Genomic DNA, 20897 nt, shown 5'->3' with positions numbered 1-20897 from the left:
GGTTAAAATGGCAAGTCTTATGTTATCAATATTTTACCACAATTTAAAAAAACAAAAGTATACGTGGGATAAAGGAAGGGGATCTCTTACTTTTCCTGGGGCACTTTCTTCCTTGTCAACTCATTCCACTCTCTTTTCTTTCCTTTCTTTTCTTTTTCCTTTCCTTTCCTTGGGCACTTTCTTCCTTGACAACTCACTCCACTCTCTTTTCTTTCCTTTCTTTTTCCCTCCCCGCCCCCCCTTCTTTCCTTTCCTATGATATCGGAGTCAGGCTAAAGTGCATCGTCTCAATCAATGCTCACTGCAGCCTCAAACTCCTGGGCTCAAACAATCCTCCTGCTTCAGCCAGGCCTCCACCACTATGACTGGCTAATCTTTTTTATTTTTCATACTATGTTGCCAGGCTGGTCTCCAGCTCCTGGCCTCAAACCATCTTCCTGCCTCCCAAAGTGCTGGGATTATAGGCTGGCCCTTGTCAGCATTTTAAAAGATATCTTGTTAACTCAGCCATTATTAAGGCCATTAAGGAAAACCCAATAGAGGAAAATAAGACAGGTTCACTTTTTTACCCACCAGCCAACAGAGCAGGCCCTCAGGAGAATCCACCCCTCTCTGGCTCAGGCCCCCTCAGAAGACCCCACCCCTCCCTGGCCCAGGCCCCAGGCTTTCTCTGCCTCAGGTGACCATGAAGTTACACTCTGACTTCTCCAAAAAGATTTTCCTAAATAGATCTGACAACCCTAGAGAGATGTCCCAGGTGTGCTTTGGAAATTCCCTTGGGTACCATGTGGCTGCTGTATTTTCTCCCTACGATAAAAGCTGCCTTGCAGATTACTGCACTGAGACATCTGAGTTTCTGGTTCCCATACTCCAGACTCCAACAGACAGCTCCTGGGATCAGAGAAGAGATACACCCTCTGTCCCCCGACATGTATAGTGTGTTAAAAGGTCACAAGCTGGACTGCTTAAAGTCCTTAAAGTATAGAAGAGCTTTTAAGAAATGGCTTTTCAGCTTTGTTACTCCTCCCCTAGAGCTCAGGCAGGAGTCCATGCGAAGAGCGGGTAAAGTGAGGAATTAGGGGGACAAATACAGGGCTGTGCTCAGAGGTATTAATACCTGTACCCTTCAGCTTTTATCCACTGCCCTCCATCAGACTTGGGAACTTTAATTATCTTCCTTTAGCACAAATTCTCTCCTAGGAGGAGCCTCAGACCACCGTGCAAATACAGCCATGGAAGTCTAGCTTCTCCAGTTCCCCAGACTTGCTTAGACATGCCTGCTTCCGGGGGGTGTCCTGCTCATTAATAGTTAAGGTTCGTGTTGGCTTGCTGTGTGCCAGAAATCAAAGCTTTAGATGCACTAATCTCCTTTCTTTTTTCCTTAACTTAAAAAAAAATTTTTTTTATTGATTTAGTGGGTACAATTGCAGTTGTGCCACATAAACATACTGTGCAGTGGTAAAGTATGGGCTTTGAGTGTACCCATCATCCCAATAGTATACATTGTACCCAATAGGTAGTATTTCATTCTTCCCCCGCCCCCACCTTCCCTCCTTTCTTTTTTTTAAATTAAAAAAATCAGATGATATTTATGATACCTATATGTTTTGGAAAATTTGTAATGTACCAAAAATTACATATAGGGTCATTAAAACTTGCCCTTAACTTTGCTGCTTATTATTTCATGTCATCCTCACCACAATCCAGTGAGGAAGGTTTAATTGCTTCTACTGTGCAGTCAAGGGAAGCTAGGCTCAAAGAGAAGCGAAGGGCCTTGTCTGAGATCACACCTAGGAAATGGATTTGTGTGAGGAAAGCCGAGCTCCTCCCCGGTAGCCACACTGCCTCCTCAAGCTGAGGCTCCAACTACAGAAGCTGGTGCAGAGCCTCCTATATGCTCAGAGGCCTCCTTCGCAATATTCTATACCCAGCCCCTGCTGCACTGATGATCTCCCCAAAGAAAGAAAGAGACCCAACTGCTGCCAGCCACAGAATCAACTTGGGCAACATGACTTCCTTCCTAATCTTAACAATGAGGGTTGAACTAGTCCAAAGACCATTAGAGATAACAGGCCTGAGGAAATACCTGGCACTAATACATTCACAGAAATGAATAAATGGATGTCACTCCCACGCCAAACATTCCATCCCTGTACTGCCTCTTAGTGTTTGAACAGCAATTATGGCTGGACCACTAATATCAGAGTCAAACTGAAATGGGAAGCCTCTCATACACAGAGTCAGACACCCTGAAAATTACAGGGAACACACCACCAGGGCTATAGTTAAGGTAGGAGTGTTAGCCCCAAGAAAAGACATTATTTTGCTTCTCTTAAATTCTACAATGTTTCTTGTTTTTGCTATTTTGATGTCTATCTTACCAAAGCCAATCTTAGGCTTTTTCCAACCCTGCTATACTCAAGGGGCTTGGGAGTTCTCTGCATTACAGGCATTAAAACTTTCCCAGAAGTCCCTGAGTTATCTTTGGGATAAATTCCTGCCCCCAACACATTTCAAATCTTCTCTAGGAGGTCCTTAGTGATTGCGTGAACAGCCTGCAAAAAGAGTGCTATGTTTCTTCTGTTAGGGGGACATCCTGGCTTTGGGCATATCTGGCCAAGGACGTTATAAGTTCTCTAAATTGTGTCTTTCTCCCACAACCCTCAGAGCCAACTGCAAGCATTAGAGAAGGAGATATTTCTCCACTTAAAACTCGCCCCCAAAAGCTGACTTGCCTTCTGTGGTTCACAATGTCTCCAGGAGAGAAAAAATTCAGCCCTCACAGCTTCAGGTTGAGCACACACCCAGCCCACTATTTCCGTAACAATGCAGCCAACCTCTGACTAATCCTCAACTTACAAATGATTCACATATACAAATGAGCTCTGAGCATCCTCACCGCCTCCACCACCACCGAAGTTCTCCCGAACAACTCTCTGCCACTGCCAGAGCCACTAGCTCCCTATCCCTTGTCTCATGTCCTCCTCCCCACCCTTCTCAGGGCTCAGAGGAGCTATCGGAGACAGCCTCCCCAGCCCCTCTCAGCAAGAGACACTGATGCTGAAAGGCAGTAAAGTTTTCAGAACCATGGCCTTGGAATCAGGCAGGCCATGAATCGTGTCTGAATTCCTTCACTTATTGGCTACATGGCGCCAGACAAGTTCATTAATTTCTCTAACCCTTGTTTTTCTCATCTGTAAAATGGGAAGACAACCATACTAATCCCTTGGGGAATTGTGAGGATTGAATAACATAAGACATATAAAGCATGTAGCATATAGAAATTGCCTTAATAAGAAGTAGTTATTATTCTCATCCAAAGACATTATTAATGCTCAAAGACTCAGCTCCACTAGGAGGCAATGGTACTCCCAGCCCACCATGAGCAGCCCCAGACTTGTACCCAGTGATCTGCTCCTGCTGTCTCATACCCGATCCCTTTGCTCACTCTCTCAAGCAAATTCCCAGAACATGCCATCTTCCTTCCTGCCTTCATACCCTTCTTCCTTTTATTTTTTTTAATTTTTTTGAGATGGAGTCTTGCTCTGTCACCCAGGCTGGAGTGCAGTGGTGCAATCTCGGCTCACTGCAACCTCTGCCTCCTGGGTTCAAGTGATTCTCTTGCCTCAGCCTCCCAGGTAGCTGGGATTACAGGTTGTTAGAAATACCAAAATTGTTAGAAATAGATAATCGGTGCAATTTTGGTATTTCTAACACAGGTGCCCACCACCATGCCTGGCTACTTTTTGTATTGTTAGTAGAGACGGGGTTTCACCATGTTGGCCAGGCTGGTCTCCAACTCCTGACCTCAGGTGACCCGCCCACCTCAGCCTCCCAAAGTCCTGGGATTACAGGCATGAGCCACCATGCCTGGCCCCTTCTTCCCTTTTGTGTGGCTAAATTCTCATCCTTTAGGTCTCAGCTCAGATGTCATTCCTCAGGTAAGCCTTGCAGAGCCCTCTTCCCACCAGACCTAATTAGATTCCCCCTTACTGTTGTTAAATGCTGTCCATCTTTGAAGGGCCATCTACAATTTTGGTTGTACCATTATAAATTTAACCATTGTTACATGTCTGTTTCCCCTTCAGACCATAACTTCCATGAGTGTAGGGACTGTATTAACCATGATATCCTTATCACCTAGGAATTGGCTTGGCACATGGTGTGAATAAATGAGTGAAAGAGAGAGAAGGAAGGGACGAAGGAAAGAAGGAAGGAAGGAGTAGGGAGGGAGAGAAGGAAAGAGGGAAGGAAGGGAGGAAGAGAGGAAGGAAGGAAGGAAGGAAGTTAGTTAGTTCTTGGGTACATATGAACCATCCAAATCATACTATTCTATTTAGACCCCTGCCATGCTGGCTCAGCTCAGAGTTCTAGGTTTCTGTAACAACTTGCCTACATAGCTTTGAGTCTGTTACTGGATCTCAGCCAGCTTTGTGGAGCCCAACACCATACCAAGCTCTTCCAGACCTTTCCTTAGAGGATTAATTGCTGCTTCCAAACCCACGAGACAGTGCCTGAGATCTTACTGGGCAAAACAAAACTTTTTTGATTTGTGCCCCAGACACCTGCCTGCCTTCGTTTATTTCCTCCCACCTGGATTCTAACTGTTGTGCCCAATCCCACAGATTAGCCACCTGGCCTTGGTGGTTGTCCAGATGTCAAGGAAGTTCTGTGCTCTGAAGATGTTAGACTCACCCCAGACCCCAGCTAGTGAAGCCTTAGGTCTCCCCTCTACCGCCATGTAACTGAAGCCCAGTAGGCCTCACTCCCTTGGTTCTGGACACCTGGGAATGCAGAGCTCGGGGTCACCACTAGCACATCTAGGATAGTCTAGGAGCCTAACTCAGTGTAGCCCCCCAGATCCATTACACCAATTTCTCATGGAATATTGTAGCAATGTGATGACTTTTTAAAATAACCCATTTGAGGCCGGGAGCAGTGGCTCATGCCTGTAATCCCAGCACTTTGGGAGGCCAAGGCGGGCAGATCACCTGAGGTCGGGAGTTCAAGACCAGCCTGGCCAACATGGTGAAACCCCGTCTCTACTAAAAATACAGAAAATTAGCTGGGTGTGGTGGCAGGCACCTGTACTTCCAGCTACTCAGGAGGCTGACACAGGAGAATCGCTTGAACCCAGGAGGCGGAGGTTGCAGTGAGCCAAGATCGTGCCATTGCACTCCAGCCTGGGTGACAAGAGCAAAACTCAGTCTCAAAAAAAAAAAAAAAAAAAAAAAAAGACAAGAAAAAGAAATAAAGAAAAGAAAACCCATTTGAAAAATATCAGTTTTTCATGAAGTTTCTTACTTGCTTCAGGCCTACTTACCACAACTATGTTAAACTAATCAACACACCACCACCCTCAGCCTCACCTCCACCCTCAACACACACGTACTTCAGTCTCACTCCGCCTTTGCTAATTACCACGTACAACTTTGTTTCTATGGGAAAATGCATGCCCAGATTCAATCAGCCAATCTAAATGACAGTCTTTGGAGCTTCAATCCTCAGTAAATGCAGGGCGGGCTGCCTGGCTGTCCACTAGGCCATAGCCTTTCTAAAGTTAGGAAGGAGAGAATTTGAAGGAGGGATGTAGTTCAAGTCCCACTTTAAAGTAATGGGACTGGTTTAGGCATGTGCTTGGGGAAATCCATCACTCACCAGGTGGCCTTCCTTTCTGTTTCCCATCTTTTACCTCCAAGTTTTTGTTCACACAGATTCTCCTGAATGGGATGCCTGCTCTCTCAACCTCCACTTGGTTAGATTTGGTCCATCCTTCTCAACCTGTCCTTGTAGATTCCTGAGACTTCTCCAGACTGAGCCTACCTGCCCTCTTATGAACTTTGGGGACTTAACACATGGCATGTCCCGCTTGCTCTAGAATTGCCTCATTTCTGTTTCCCCAATCATATTATAAGCTCCTTGAGGGCAATGGCTGTGTCTGATGCATCTCCACAGGGGTGAGCTCACATTGGTTTTCATAAATCCTTGATCTTATGAGATTGGAACTGAAGTCCTGGACATCTCCCATTCTCTCCCCACCCCCAGCTCTCTATCATCACTGGGACCAGCCCGGACCACTCCGGCGTCCTATATGTCAACACAAGGAGTGGTTGTTTCTATCCACCAAAGGTTTCTGCTTATGATGGGGAACCACATGCTTTCTAGGAAGGAAGAGCATCTTCTCATTCAGCAAACTCAGCTGTTGGGTCGTGTGGGGTGATGGGTAGAGAGGAGAATCAGAGAAACTAAGAGAAGGCAGAGTTACTCTCTGCAAGAGAAGCCCAAGGAGATAACCCGCTAAAAGAACCTTATACAGCAGAAGAAGCTGGAAAGAAGAGGGAGTTAGAAGGACAGCCTGTGTGGCTACAAGTTCATGAAGAGAGAAGAGGAGGACAGGGAAGCTGAGAACAAGGGGGAGTGATGGAGCAGACATTGTCAGGGGGTGAGACTTTAGGGTAAAAAGACATGTTTAAAGACAAGTTTAAAGAAGATCTGGGCGTGGTGGCTCACAATTGTAATCTCAACACTTTGGAAGGCTGAGGTGGGAGGATTGCTTGAGCCCAGGAGTTCGAGACCAGCCTGGGCAGGATCTCAAAACTCTGTCTTTCTTTAAAAAAAAAAAAAAAAAAAAAGCCTTGTGTGTATGATGTAGTATATGCCCCTCCTCACCTCCCTTAGAAATCCTCAGTAAAAACCTACATTGTTCCTTGATGTTTTCTGAATCAGCTGCATGGAGTGTTTTCAGTTCATTGTTTCAATAAGGCCACAGGTGCAGTAGTTCTCATGGTGGGTGTGGAGTGAGTGTGCACAGCCCCCAAGGAAGCCCGGCTCGGGTATAAATGGGTAATGTGTACATTTGTTTGTTTAGAAGGTGCCAGAGTCCTTCTTTATTGGTGTAAAGATTAGATAAGGAAAATACAATTTATGAAAATGAAAAAAAAGTTACCCTGAGTCCTACCAGGTTAACACCATTTTTTCCCTATTTTTTCAAATCCTGATTGAACTTTTGAGGAAGGTATTCTTTATTTGGTTGGTTGGTTGGTTGGGTATTTGGCACAGGGTCTTGCTCCATTGCCCAGGCTGGAGTGCAGTGGCACGATCATGGCTTACTGCAGCCTTGACCTCCCAATGCTCAGGAGACCCTCTCACCTCAGCCTCCCAAGTAGGTGGAACTATAGGCATATGACACAACACCCAGTCAATGTTTGTATTTTTTGTAAAGATGGGGTTTTGTTATGTTGTCTAGGCTCGTCTCGAACTCCTGGGCCCAAGGAATCCTCCCGCCTCAGCCTCCCAGAGTGCTGGGATTACAGGCATAAGCCACTGCGTCCATCTGAAGGTGTTCTTCAGCTGGGACCTGGAGAACTTCTGAGACATGAGAGAATCCTGGTCTTTGACAACCTATGTTGTACCTATGGACAGTCTACTGCTGCTTACTTATGGCTCAACTAAGACCAAAAAAAAAAAAAAAAATCCAGCAGTTCTGAAGAATGCTTTCTTGTCCCTTCTGGGGATGATCAAGGGGTCAGGGAGCTCTCTGCCTTCGTGGGAGAGTGTTCTTCCAGCAGCCACACCCTGCAAGCTACACAGCATGCTCATACTTATAATTTAGTTCAAGAAACTGGAGCTCCAAGCCAAGAGCAACAGCTTGTGATTTGTGGGTGTTAAATGCGCCAGAAAGCGGTCAGCATGTAGGCGACAGATGGGAGGGGAAGGTATTCCTTAGCTGTGGTGGAGGAAGAAGCCTGAGCGCCTTTTCCATTTTGGAACATGTGGCTTTTCTCTGCTGAGGATGACTGGCCACCCTGGGGTGGCCCTGACCAGGAAAGTCTGAGTCTGCAGCCTCTGAGCCTGAAGGTCAGGCGTGGTTACTTTAAAAATAAACTCTTGTGACTATAACCCTGGCTCAGCGCGTGCAGTTGTGGCCTTGGACTTAAGACACTGGCCACAGCTATGATTTGCATTCACCAAAAATAGTCATTTCAGCATCTGAGAGTGAAATGGGGAAGGAAGAGCCAAGTTCAGTTTCTTCCTCTTCTCTGCTGCTTTTCTCCATGGGACTAAGCAGATCAACTCAGTCAGCTCTCTTCCCTCTTGCTTCAGTCACCCTGCTCAGGATTAGACACCTTCCTTCAGCAAAGGCGTGCTGAGGACCATTTATCCTCCAGGCACTGGGGATTTAACAGTGAACACAACAGACGTGGGTCCTGCCCTCCAGGTCCTTAAGGTCTTACTGGGCATATGTTCATTATGTGGCAGCCATAACTAACTACCACAAACTGGGTGGCTTCGAACACCAGAAATTCTTTTTCTCACTGTGTTGGAGGCCAGAAGTCTGAAGTTAGGTGTCAGCAGGGTCATGCTCCTCATGAAGGCTCTGGGTGGGGGGTCCTTCCTGGCCTTGCTGCTGCTGTCAACCTCGGCCTTCCTTGGCTTATTGCTGCCTCATCCCAGTCTTTGCCTCTGTCTTCACATGGCTTCTGCCCTGTGTGTCTAGGTTTCTGTGTCCAGATCTTTCTTTTCTTCTCCTTCTTCTTCTTTTTTTTTTTTTTTTTTGAGACAGAGTCTCTCTCTGTCACCCAGGTTGGAGTACAGTGGAGTGATCTTGGCTCACTGCAACCTCTGCCTCCTGGGTCAAGCGATTCTCCTGCCTCAGCCTCCCGCGTAGCCACCTCGCCTGGCTAATTTTTGAATTTTTTAGTAGAGACGGGGTTTCCTCATGTTGGCCAGGCTGATTTCAAACTCCTGGCCTCAAGTGATCCACCTGCCTCAGCCTCCCAAAGTGCTGGGATTATAGGCGTGAGCCACTGCCGCCTGTCCAGATCTTTCTCTTCTTCTGAGTACACCAGTCATATTGGATTTAGGGCCCACCCTAATTCAGTATGATCTCATCTTAACTATTACATCTGCAAAGACTTCATTTCCTAAAAAGGTCCCATTCTGAGCTTCCAGGTGAACATGAGTTTGAGGGGGAGGGAGGGACACTGTTCAACCTGGTACAGGGTGTCAAATGGGAAATAAACAAATACGTAGATATGGGGCAGGATTATATGGCAAGTATTAATATGAAGCAGGTGGCTGGATGTGGTGGCTCACGCCTATAATCCCAGCACTTTGGGAGGCCGAGGCGGGCAGATCACTTGAGGTCAGGAGTTTGAGATCAGCCTGGCCAACATAGTGAAACCTCATCTCTACTAAAAATACAAAAATTAGCCAGGCATGGTGGTGCACGCCTGTAATCCCAGCTACTAGGAAGGCTGAGGCAGGAGAATTGCTTGGACCCAGGAGGCTGAGGTTGCAGTAAGCCAAGATTGCACCACTGCACTCCAGCCCAGGTGACAAAGCAAGACTCCCTCTCAAAAAAAAAAAAAAATTAACTGGTTGTTTTCTGTACATTTTTGTTTCTATCTTCCTTTTCACTGGTACACCAAGTCAACATACACCAATCGGAAGCAGACTCCCCTCAGTGTCGCAGGAAGATTCTGGAATGCATGCAGCCTGCAGAGACTGTTTTCCTCTCTCAGAGACCAGAGAAGGGCAGCCAGGCCTGAAGACAGGAGAGAGTGGGAAGACAGTGTGGCAACAAGAACAGGGGAGGCAGGGGAGGAGGAAGGAGGTGCAACCTGGAACCTGGAGGAAACACATGCCTAAAGGTTTCCCCTTTCTCACCCCATTGTCTGCCCCCAGGCAATGAGCAGTTGGATGCGGCATCTTTGTAACTCTCTCTCTTTCCCTGCTTTGCTCCCCATTTCTCCCGCTCACTGGATCACACTCCCCAATAGAGGACTTGACTTCACATTTTTGTGTTAGGTTCTGCCTTGGGGTAAGACCCAGGCTAAGACAGACACTTCTAGTTGTGTGACTTTAGGAAAATGCCTAATTTCTCTAAACCTAAATGTTCTCATCTCCAAAGTGGTGACGCACAGGAGCTATCACTGTGGTAAGCAGAATAATGACCCCCTAAAGATGTTCACATTCTAATCCCTGGAACTTGTAAATATGTTAGGTACCACGGCAAAGGGAAATTAAAATTGCAGATGAAATTAAGGATGTTAATCTGATCTGAAAATAGAAAGATTAATCTGAATAATCCAGGTGGGCCCAATGTAACCAAAGAGTCCTTAAGAGTGGAAGCAGGAGGCGGGCAGAGATGTGATGTTGCTGGCTTGGAAGATGGAGGAGGACACCGTGAACCAGGGAACAGGGCCGCCTCTAGAAGCTGGAAAGGGCACAAAAATGGATTCTCCCCTAGAGAGCCTTCAGCCCGGCTGACACCCTAATTTTAGCCCAGTGAGACCTGTGTCAGGCTTCTACATTCAGAACTGTAGTAACATATTTGTGTTATTTTAAGCTACTGCATTGTAATTGTTATAGCAGCAAATAGAGAACTAATATACTTACCTCATGGGCTACTGTGACAATCTGATGAGATAATATCTGTAAAGTACTTAGCTCAAGCCCTGGCACATAGGAGATGGGTGGTGATTGCTGTTGCTGTTTGGTAGTAAATAACCAGAGAGTGCCTGGCTGACTTCTTACTGCAGTCACCTGAGTCCCACCCCTGGCGATTCAGGAGCCTGGGCAAGGGAAGGAAAACTGTAGCCTACAGGACTTACACTTGGCCCTGACATACAGCCAGGTGTGACCCTGGAGCCACACCCTGGGGCCCCAAATCATAACCTTGTGGCCACCGGCACCATCCCATCCTCTGGCCCCTTGGTACCACTGTCCTTGCCCCATCTCAGGCTGCCCCAGCCACCTGAAAAGCATGCCAGGACCTGAAATAGCAGCCATACTCGTTGGTCTGCAAAATGCTTTTTTCTGCCAGTTTGATATTTTTGTCACTGTGAATCCTCATGTTCTGTATTTAAAATATGAAGACACTTATTCAGGTATAATCAATGCACCAAGCAGGCTATGTTCTCCAGGTGGGGGCCCTGGACAGCAGAGCAGCACCCTCCGGAACTTATTAGAAATGTTCCTGCTCCCGCCAATCCCAGACCTATTGAATCCAAAACTCTAAGGGTGGGGCCCAGCCATCTGCTTTTTAACAAGGCCTCCAGGTGTACAGCCAAATTTGAGAACCACTGTGCCACTACACAGGGCATTGGACCAGATGTCAAATGCAGGTGGCTTGGCACCTCTCACCAGGGCATAAGTTTAGAATCCTGTCTATTCTTACCACCCTCTGGGGTCAGTCACACAGGTTATAAGGCTTATTAATTAATTCAGCAAATATTGAGTGCCTACTGTATGCCAGACACTGAAACAAAAAGTGGAGTACAGTGGGTAACAAGCCAGTTCGAGGCCTGACCTCATAGAGCTAACAGAGAAGAAGACATTCAATAAATCATTGCCTACTAATACCTTACAAGATATGCTTTACAGGGTTTTAAAAATCAGTGCTTCTCAGTGCTTAATTTGCATACAAATGCCCTGGGATCTTGTTTGAATGCAGGCTCTGATTCAGTAGGTCTGCGGCAGGCCTGAGAGTCTAGTATGTCTTTTGAACAAGCTCTCAAATGAGGCTGCTGGCCTGAGGGCCACACTTTGAGTAGCAAAGCTTTAAACCTCTTGAGGCGATTTCATACCCGTTATCCTATTCTAGCCTACAATTTCTCTGATGGGAAAAAGTGACAGGAATCGCTATTACTTTTCTTTCCTCTAGAAAAACCAGGAGAGAGTCAGGAACAATTATCCTCCTCTCAGGTGAGAAAACCATGTCCTGGCGCTCCGAGTGTCACATCGAGGCTGGGCCCTGGGACCCCAGGAGCTCAGTGCACACCGCCTGCATTACCAGGAGGTTCAGGCAGCCGAGACAAAGGAGAGAGGTGGCTCCCTGATTAACTTCTGCATTCGAGTTTTATCACAGAGCCACAGAGCTCTCTCCCTGAGCCATCCCTGATGTTGGGGAGACAACTGTTTGGTTCTTCCTCTGGTCCAGGACTTTGATAAGAAAATAGACGTGGATTTGCAATGCCTGTGAGTCAAGTGAGTTCTTTGGGCTGAATGATAAAAAAGGCGCATTCCCCACCTCCCTGAAGGGAAGAAAATCACATAGGATGATGGCAGCCCCTGTCATTTCCCCCAACCCCATAAAAATAAAGGCTTCCCAGTCCCCTACAATGAAGGGAAAATAGGAAGCAGGCTTTTCTTGGCTTGTTTCCAGCCAGGGCAGCTGGAATCTATTGGACCCATTCAAACTGTCACTCTCCCTGAGATAGGCTGGCTGGGTAAACACTTCCATTTCATTTAAGGAGGCTACTTCCCCTCTTGAACCTCCCACCTCACCCAGGGCCACCCTTCCGCTCTCACACCCCAGCTATGTTTCTTGTCTACACTAAGCTCTCAGGGTTTGTGAAGTGGATTTGTATGATTCCAAGTGATTTCAAGAATTCGTTTGGAGGCTCCACTCCACATCAGCAAACATATTAAAAAGCATCCGGGGCTGGACACAGTGGTTCATACCTTGTAATCCCAGCACTTTGGGTTGAGGCTGGAGGATTGCTTGAGGCCAGGAATTTGAGACCGGCCTGGGCAATATAGCCAGACCCTGCCTCTTAAAAATATTCTTTTTAAAAAAACCACTAGTTGGGCATGGTGGTATGAGCTTGTAGTTTCAGTTACTCAGGAGGCTGAGGTGAGAGGCTGAGGCAAGAGGATCATCTGAGCCCAGGAGTTAGAGGCTGCAGTGAGCTATGATTGTGCCACTGCACTCCAGCCTGTGAAACAGAGTGAGACCCTGTCTCAAAAAAATACCCAACCAACCAACCAACAAACAAAAAAACCCCACACATCTTATGTATTAAGTATTTGGCCAATGTGAGCAAGTTTTATTTGCTAGCATTTTGACTGTAAAAAAAAATGATGCTTTTATAATTCTACTTTTAAAATAATTCGCCTACCAGGAATACATTCAATCTGTGATTGGCTGTGCTTTCTCAACCATCAGTATGCAAGCCAGAAAATCTTTTCAAAGAAAGAAAAGCAAGCCTTATTTTTTTTAAGCATAATGAAGTTTTATGAATTCCCAATTTATTCACGAGATCAGCATGTAATTTTTGTAGGCATTTAATCCAACCTTTAATTTCAGTTTTGCAGTCCTTTTTCTACTTTGGAGTTCCTTACTATTTTTTAGGGGAGGGGGTCTTAAGCATCTTGGTTAGGCCCTTGATGGTACTTAATAGCTAAAATGGCCTTCAGTCAGGGAGGGTGCAGCAGGCGAGGATCTAGGCAATGGTAGATGCCACTCGCCAGGGGAAACCACTCCCCAGTTCTAAGAGTCTTCTCTGCACTTCGCTTTTTTCTTGCATTTTCTTACCTCCAGGGATTCAGTTTCAGCCAAGAATTTGGTTGCCATGGTGACGGAGAACACTAGGCAGAAACGTCAGGTTCCGGGCTTTGCTTAAATGGACTAAATTTTAATTACAGAAAGCGTGGTGAGCAGCAGGCAAGGAGGGTGGACTTCCCGCATGCCGTGATCTGGATTGAAAAAGGCCACAGAGAGAGAGGGTATGGCAAGAAAGTGGCAGGGTGAAGGGTCTGGGGGCCCAGGCAGCCATGTGAAGGTTACATACACAGAGGGTAGTCCTGTAGGCCTGGGGTCAGAGACGGGCTTTCAGATCTGGCTCTCCTGCTCCTCATCGTGTGATCCTGAGCAATAACTTGACATCTCTGTGCCTTCCTTCCATTCGTATAACAGGATAATCACAATAACGCCTGCCTCCTACAGCTGCTGTAAGGATTACATGAGCTACTGTGTTTAGCATAGTAGTTGGCTCATATTAGATGATTCAATATTATTGTATTCATATATGTATGTATTGATTTATGTTTATTGAATTCAATCAAAATAATAACTATTATTATTGAAAGCAAACTTCACAGGTCCAAAGAAAGTATTCGAGTCACTCTCAGTGTCTCTGCCCTCATAGAGTATGACGTGATTTCAGTCCTAAGGGAAAGGAAAATACTTTCTGTCCAGTGCCTCCAGTGTGTGTTAGGACCCTTAGGCACCCATCTTTCTTATCTGCTCACATGTACAGCCAATAGCCTACAATGGCAGAGAGAGTATTTCTTCTGAGAAAAGTTAAAGATGAAAATATCAGTCTGCATTTGTAAGCAACTCAAGAAACATCAAGCCGGCTGAACCTGCTGAATGTAGCAAAGGTAGTGAGCAGTGGTTAAAACAAATATATGGGGTCAGTGATTCTCAAACTGAAATCCCCCCAGAGTCTTCCACTGGATGCTCAAATCCATCTGGGAGAGGGGAAGAAGGGAAGAAGGATTCAAGAGAGGTGTTATGGGCCAGGCTTGGGGGTGAGCAGCATTACTTCCATCCTCACTCCGTCGGCCAGCCGCAGGCACACACCACCTCTGAGTGTAAGGGACTGAGAAACTGGTCAACTGCATAGGCAGGAGGAAAAGCAGCCAGCCAGGGCCACACGGGTGATTTTAACGCACAGCTAAGTTCAAATACTCTTCTCCTGGAGTAAAAGGGAAAGATAATTGAGGTTTCAAAAGCTGAAGAAAGAGACAGAAGGAAGCAAACAAAATAACATCTTGCAGTGGAAGAGAAGCTTATACGGTTTACAGAGCACTATCACATACACCCATGTAAATGTTTCAGATAAGGTATCACAGGCTCCAACTTGCCTTCGAAGTCTTTCTACAGCACCCTGGCCAGACCTCCCCTTCCCCACCCAGCACATTCTAGTCTACTATGTGCCTGCTTATCTCAATTAGACTGCAGGCAAGGCTTCAACTTCTTCATCCTTGAATCCCAAGTGCCTGGCAAGGTGCTTGGCACAGAGTAGTGAGAGCTGGTTGAATTTGGTCTAGGAGATTAATGGAAAAGAAGAAAATAAGCAGAGAAGACCCCCGGTGGTTAAGAGCCCTGATTTTGCCACTTAGTACCTTGGTGACCTTGGACAGGTGACTTTAGCCTCTCAGTGTCTTGGTTTCCTTGTTTGTAAATAGGGTCTATGATTGCATCGACCTCAGATGGTTATTGCGAGGGTTAAATGAGCTAAGAGATCCAAATGTGCTTAGAAGAGCATCTGACTCACAGTAAGTCCCTGGTAAGTGTTGTTGCTATTTTTGTTAGTAAGATGATAAGAAGTCCTACCACTGAAAGGATGTGCGGGTAGAAATGAGCAATTGCAACTAGAAGAGCCTGTGTGCCCACAATCAGGGGTGAGGAGGAGTGTCATGGAGCAGGTAAGTTTCCCCACATACCATGGCCAAGAGACGTCAAAGCAAGTAAACATCAGAGGGTGACATTTGACTTTTTGCAGAGCAAATGGAACAATCACTGTGCTAGCCTTGTACAGGCTGGGGCAGGAAATGGGTTAGCCAGAGTGAACGGTTGACATAGGTGAAAAGGAGTCCATGTGCCAAGCCAAGGCTGGGGTTTTGAAGGGAGAATAAAGATGTATGTGTTGGTGGGGGTGGGGGAGTGTGATTTGGTGGGGAGGAAGAAAGGTAGAAGAGAGAAGAAATTTCTTGGGGCTTCTGAGATCCACCTGATAATATTTGACACTGTCTTCAGGCAACAGGTAATTGCTTTATTACATTAAAATTTCCAAAATTCAAAAGATGTATTGCAACAGCTGCCTGATAAGATTTCAAAGATTCAGAGGAGACAAAGATATATTAGAAAAATACCCTAAAGCCATGCATGCTAAGACTAAGTGGGAAATAATGCAATAGATGTCAGCTCAGTTATTCAAGGTTTACGTTGATTTCTCCTGAAAATGAAACACCACCTCTTATGACATCAAGATTAGGTGTCTAATTTGTGGATAACCTAGACTCCACTGGCTCTTTCTCCACTCATTAGCCCTTCTTAGATGAAAAACATTATGAGATGCCACTTATGCAAACCTGATAGAAGTAAAGAAAACCATTTTAGCCTGCCCTTCAGAAGAGCCTGGGTGATGGGTGGGCTGTGGCTCAAAGGAACTCAAGGATCCTTTCTGTTGTTAAGACCCTAGGGTTCTAATCCTTCCCTCTATATGGTGATGGTTCTGTTGTCCCACCATCAGGAAAACAGGCAAAAGGTGCTTTCTCAGCTTCCTTTGAGACTAAATCTGAACCCTTTGTGAGGTATGTGATGAACTGGGAGAACAGCCCATAATTAAAGAACGTTCTACCAATTCCTCCTGCCTCCTGGTCAACACCTGTAATTCTGTAGTCAGATAATCAACCTTGTTGTTGAGGCTTTGACTGCCATTACAGTGCAAAATCCTGAAGATGTCTTCTGGTGTTTGCCTCTTAAGATTGAAAGTCATTTTAGAAATCTAGGATGTGAGGGCCGGGTGCAGTGGCTCATGCCTGTAATCCCAGCACTTTGGGAGAGTGAGGCAGGCAGATCACTTGAGGTCAGGTGTTCAAGACCAGCCTGGCCAACATGGTGAAACCCCATCTCTACCAAAAATATAAAAATAAAATAAAAATTAGCTAGTCATGGTGGCATGTGCCTGTAGTCCCAGCTACTTGGGAGGCTGAGGAAGGAGAATCACTTGAATCCGGGAGGAAGAGGTTACAGTGAGCCGAGATCCCACCACTGCACTGCAGCCCGGGCGACAGAGTGAGAGTCCATCTCAAAAAAAAAAAAAAAAATCTAGGATTTGAGGGCAGCTAAGAACATAGGGGGGCAGGGGTGAGGTGGGTACCTTGAAGGGTGTGAAAGAGAGGCCAGGGTTGCCCAAGTCCAACCTCATGCCTCTGCTCTGTTTAAACTCCTTCTGCAGCTCTCTACTGCCCTGAGAATGACATCCCCACTGTTCACCATGGCCTTAAATCCCCTGCGAATTCCACCTCATCCTCTGCCACTTCCCGTCACTGCTCTGAAGATGCCCTGATCTTGTTTCAGTCCCTTGGATGTACCCAGCTCTTCTCCATCTTTGCATGTGTCATAGCCTCTTCCTGGAAAACCCTTCCTGCTGCTCATCCCAGAACTGACTCTCCATGTATTTACTCTTATTTTGAGAGAAGGGGGCATTTCCACCACCAGAAGGGAACTTGCTATCTTGGTAGCGTTGTCCCCTGACACCTGGCACATCTACTCTATACAGTCACCATTCAAGTGGATGTTGAATGAGTACACTTGTTTCACAGTTTGGTTGGGTAAGCCCCAAAGCTTGGTTCCCGGTAGGATCAGGCTTTATGAGTGGGCTGAGTTTCTATAAAAGTCTCCCTACCAGTTTCCAATCTTGGTGAAACTATGTCTGTGGGCACAAATGAGAAAATTTGCCATTCGTATCACCAGTTACCCAGCTGTGGACCATGTGGGCCAGGTCCACAGAAGAGCCTTATCCTACTTTCACTTTTTATTTCCTGCAGTCATGGGGACAGTGGGGCACCACCTTTTCAGAAACTCTAAGAAAGAGTGTTCATGAAAGTGGCCAGAGAGTTTTACAATTTTGCCATTAGGAATGATTAAATATCCATGACTAATGCCTCTGTGATTAAATTGTATTGGGAGTTCCAAAGTTTGCTTTTTGTGCTTTAAGAGTAAAATGAGAAGAAAGCAACTGAACTTCTCATTTAGAAAATATTTCTTCTCTCCTTGGCCAGGTGCAGCAGCTCACACCTGTAATCCCAGCTCTTTGGGAGGCCAGGCAGTGGGACCACTTGATGCCAGGAGTTCAAGAGCAGCCTGGCCAACATGGTGAAAACCCATCTCTACTAAAAATAAAAAAATTAGCCAGACATGGTGGCACGCACCTGTAGTCCCAGCTACTCGGGAGGCTGAGGAAGGAGAATTGCTTGAACCTGGGAGGTGGAGGTTGCAGTGAGCCAAGATCATGCCACTGCACTCCAGCCTGGACAATAGAGCAAGACTCTATCTCAAAAAAAAAAAAAAAAAGTAAAAAAAAAGAACATTTCTTCTCTCCTGGACCCAGAAGCACCTTCCAGACATGAATCCAGGAAGTAGGAATGAGAGCTGCCACTGCAGGGTAGAAAATGCAAGTAAACCTTATACGAGATGTAACACCCAGGCAGGGTGAGCCTCAGGAAATGGGAACGCTCCAATGGCACGGCTCATCTGGACTGGGCCACTCTGAGTGCCAGAATTTGTATAACGTTTTAGATTTGCTTAGATATAGGAATATACAAGAAGGAGAATATATAAGAGGATTTAGCGGTGGTTATTTCTGAGAAACAGGGAGTACATGTAGTTTTGGGTTTTTTTCTTAGCTGGATTTTTTTAAGTTTCTAAAATGAACATGATTTACTTTTGGAATTTTTAAAAAAGCATTGAACATTTAAAATTTTTTAAATAATAGGCACTCATTAAGCAAAAAAATTATAAAACAGTGAAGTTACAAAGGAGGAAGAAAACTGTTCAAATCTACTGTTTATGTTTGGGGTTTTTAAAAATTGTATTAAAAAAATAAACTGGTTTGTCTTATTTAGCATAGCTATAATGATACTGTATATAAAATATTTTTGCTTGCATTCTTCAACTTATTTCATTATAAGTACTTTCCATGTTATTACTTAGTCTTTACAGCACTATTTTAACTTGCAAATAACATTCTGTTGAAATATCACGGTTCGACTTTTACTTCTGTCCTCAACAGGAGACATATATGTTCTTTCCAATGTTTCATGGTTACAAGCTGCCCTTAGCATGTCATGCCATAGAGTTTAGATTATATTCTTAAGGCAATGGGAAGTCACTGACAGATGCTAAGCAGCCAAGTAATGTCATTGAGTTTTCATTTAAGAAAGTTCTTCTGGGCTTTCTGAGAAGATTAGTTGGCTAAGGTAAGGCTGAAGGTAGGGAGAACAAGAAAGCTGAGACTGAAGCTGAAACTCCCCAGACCTCTCATCTCACAGAAATTGATACTCACAGTGCCAGTCTTGCCCTCACTTTATACCGGATTGTAAAAGTTTGAGCATTATGAGAATTTTGGGCTCCAACTTCTTCATTTTACAGTGAAATAAAGCTGAGAGGGTTTAAGTGACTTCTCTAAGGTCACATAAAGATTTAGAGGAGCCTAGAACATAAGGCTTCTGATTTTAGTCTCACGTCCTTCACCACAGCAGGCTGCATCATCATGAAATAATATAAATTAAATGTCGTTGGTATACTCAGCACTGTGTTAAGGTGAAGAGAGGTTTATAAGTGTGTAGAAGACAGGGATCCTTTATGATAGTAGAGGTGGTGATAGTGATGATGATGATGATAATAATATTAGTGATGGTGGCAGTGGTGGTGGCGATGATGATGGTGGTTGTGGTGGTAGTGGTGGTGGTGGTAGTAGTAATGGTGGTGGTGGTGGTGGTGGTAATTGATGGTGGTAGTGGTGGTAGTGAGGTGGTGGCGGTGGTAGTGATGGTGGTGGTGGTAATTGGTGGTGGTTAATGATGGTGGTGATGGTAGTGGTGGTGGTGGTAATTGGTGGTCGTGGCAATTGGTAGTGGTGATGGTGGTAATTGATGGTGGTAGTGGTGGTAGTGAGAGTGTTGGTGATGGTAATGATGGTGGTGGTGGTGGTAATGGTGGTGGTGGTGGTAATGATGGTGGTGGTGGTAGTGGTGGTGGCGGTGGCAGTGGTAATGATGGTGGTGGTGGTGGTAATGGTGGTGGTGGTGGTGGTAGTGGTGGTGGTGGTAAAGGTGGTGGTGGAGGTGGTGATGGTGGTAATGATGGTGGTGGTGGTGGTAGTGGTGGTGGTGGTAATGGTGGTGGTGGTGGTAGTGGTAATGATGGTGGTGGTGGTGGTGGTAAAGGTGGTGGTGGAGGTGGTGATGGTCGTAATGATGGTGGTGGTGGTGGTAGTGGTGGTGGTGGTAATGGTGGTGGTGGTGGTGGTAGAGGTGGTGGTGGTGATGGTGGTGGTGGTGGTGGTGGTGATGGTGGTGGTGGTGGTGGTAGTGGTGGTGGTGGTGGTGGTGGTAATGATGGTGGTGGTGGTGGTAATGATGGTGGTGGTGGTAGTGGTGGTGGTGGTAAAGGTGGTGGTGGTGGTGATGGTGGTGGTGGTGGTAGTGGTGGTGGTGGTAATGGTGGTGGTGGTAATGGTGGTGGTGGTGGTGGTGGTAATGATGGTAGTGGTGGTGGTAGTGGTGGTGGTGGTAATGGTGGTGGTGGTGGTGGTAATGATGGTGGTGGTGGTAGTGGTGGTGGTGGTAATGGTGGTGGTGGTGGTGGTAATGATGGTGGTGGTGGTAGTGGTGGTGGTGGTAATGGTGGTGGTGGTGGTGGTAGTGGTGGTGGTAATGGTGGTGGTGATGGTGGTGGTGGTAATGACAGTGATGGTGAAGGTAGTGGTGGTAATTGGTGGTGGTGGTGGTGATAGTGGTGGTGATTCTTTGCGAAGGACAAAGTACTTCCACAGCTATGATCTAATTTAATCTTCAAAATAACTCGAATAATAGTGGCCAGGATTTCTTGCCATGCTAGGCATCATGTGAGATGTTTTATTTATTTGATACCATAGCCCTATAAGATTGGTATGATTGTTCTTCCCGTTTTACAAATGAGGAAACTATGGCTCAGAGAGGTGAAATGACTCACCCAAATAAACAAAGAAGCCGTAATTAGAACCCATTTTATCTAAGTATGTGAATTTTACTGACTTGTTTTTTCCAGAAATAACCATGCAGACAATACTTTCCTCTGATGGGTAATTTAATCAAACTATTGAAGGGCATGGATGAATAAGAAGGGAAGCGGGCTGGCTGGCCTGGCCAGGTGCCCATGCACCTGGGTTATTGGGAATAGGCTGGCCACTCCTTCCAAAGATGCCCCTCCTGAAGGACATGTAATACAAGGAAGGGCACTCCACACAGCAGCATTCTTCATGTGTAACAGCGGCCTGTGAAACAAGGCTAAATGCTAAGGAGCTAAAAAGCAGGAAAGAGCTAAAAACCACTGGGCT

At 45.8% G+C, this 20897-nt stretch overlaps 1 long non-coding RNA gene across 2 annotated transcripts; it reads left to right on the top strand.

Moving 5' to 3' along the window:
- The first annotated feature begins 15121 nt into the window (after positions 1–15121).
- On the top strand, positions 15122–18875 carry LOC107976396 (uncharacterized). 2 transcript variants are annotated; one of them, XR_008536931.1, is made up of 3 exons: positions 15122–15219; positions 16755–17130; positions 17581–18875. It is a non-coding gene; the product is annotated as an uncharacterized LOC107976396 (long non-coding RNA). The 2 variants fall into 2 exon arrangements; XR_001720330.2 differs by lacking the exon at positions 17581–18875 and having other exon boundaries at positions 16755–17495.
- Positions 18876–20897: the final 2022 nt, after the last annotated feature.

Source organism: Pan troglodytes, chromosome 7 (genome assembly GCF_028858775.2).
Source record: "Pan troglodytes isolate AG18354 chromosome 7, NHGRI_mPanTro3-v2.0_pri, whole genome shotgun sequence".
In the NCBI taxonomy this organism is placed as follows: Eukaryota; Metazoa; Chordata; class Mammalia; order Primates; family Hominidae; genus Pan; species Pan troglodytes.
The sequence above is the reverse complement of the archived record's forward strand: the minus strand, read 5'-3'. Positions and strand labels throughout refer to the sequence as shown.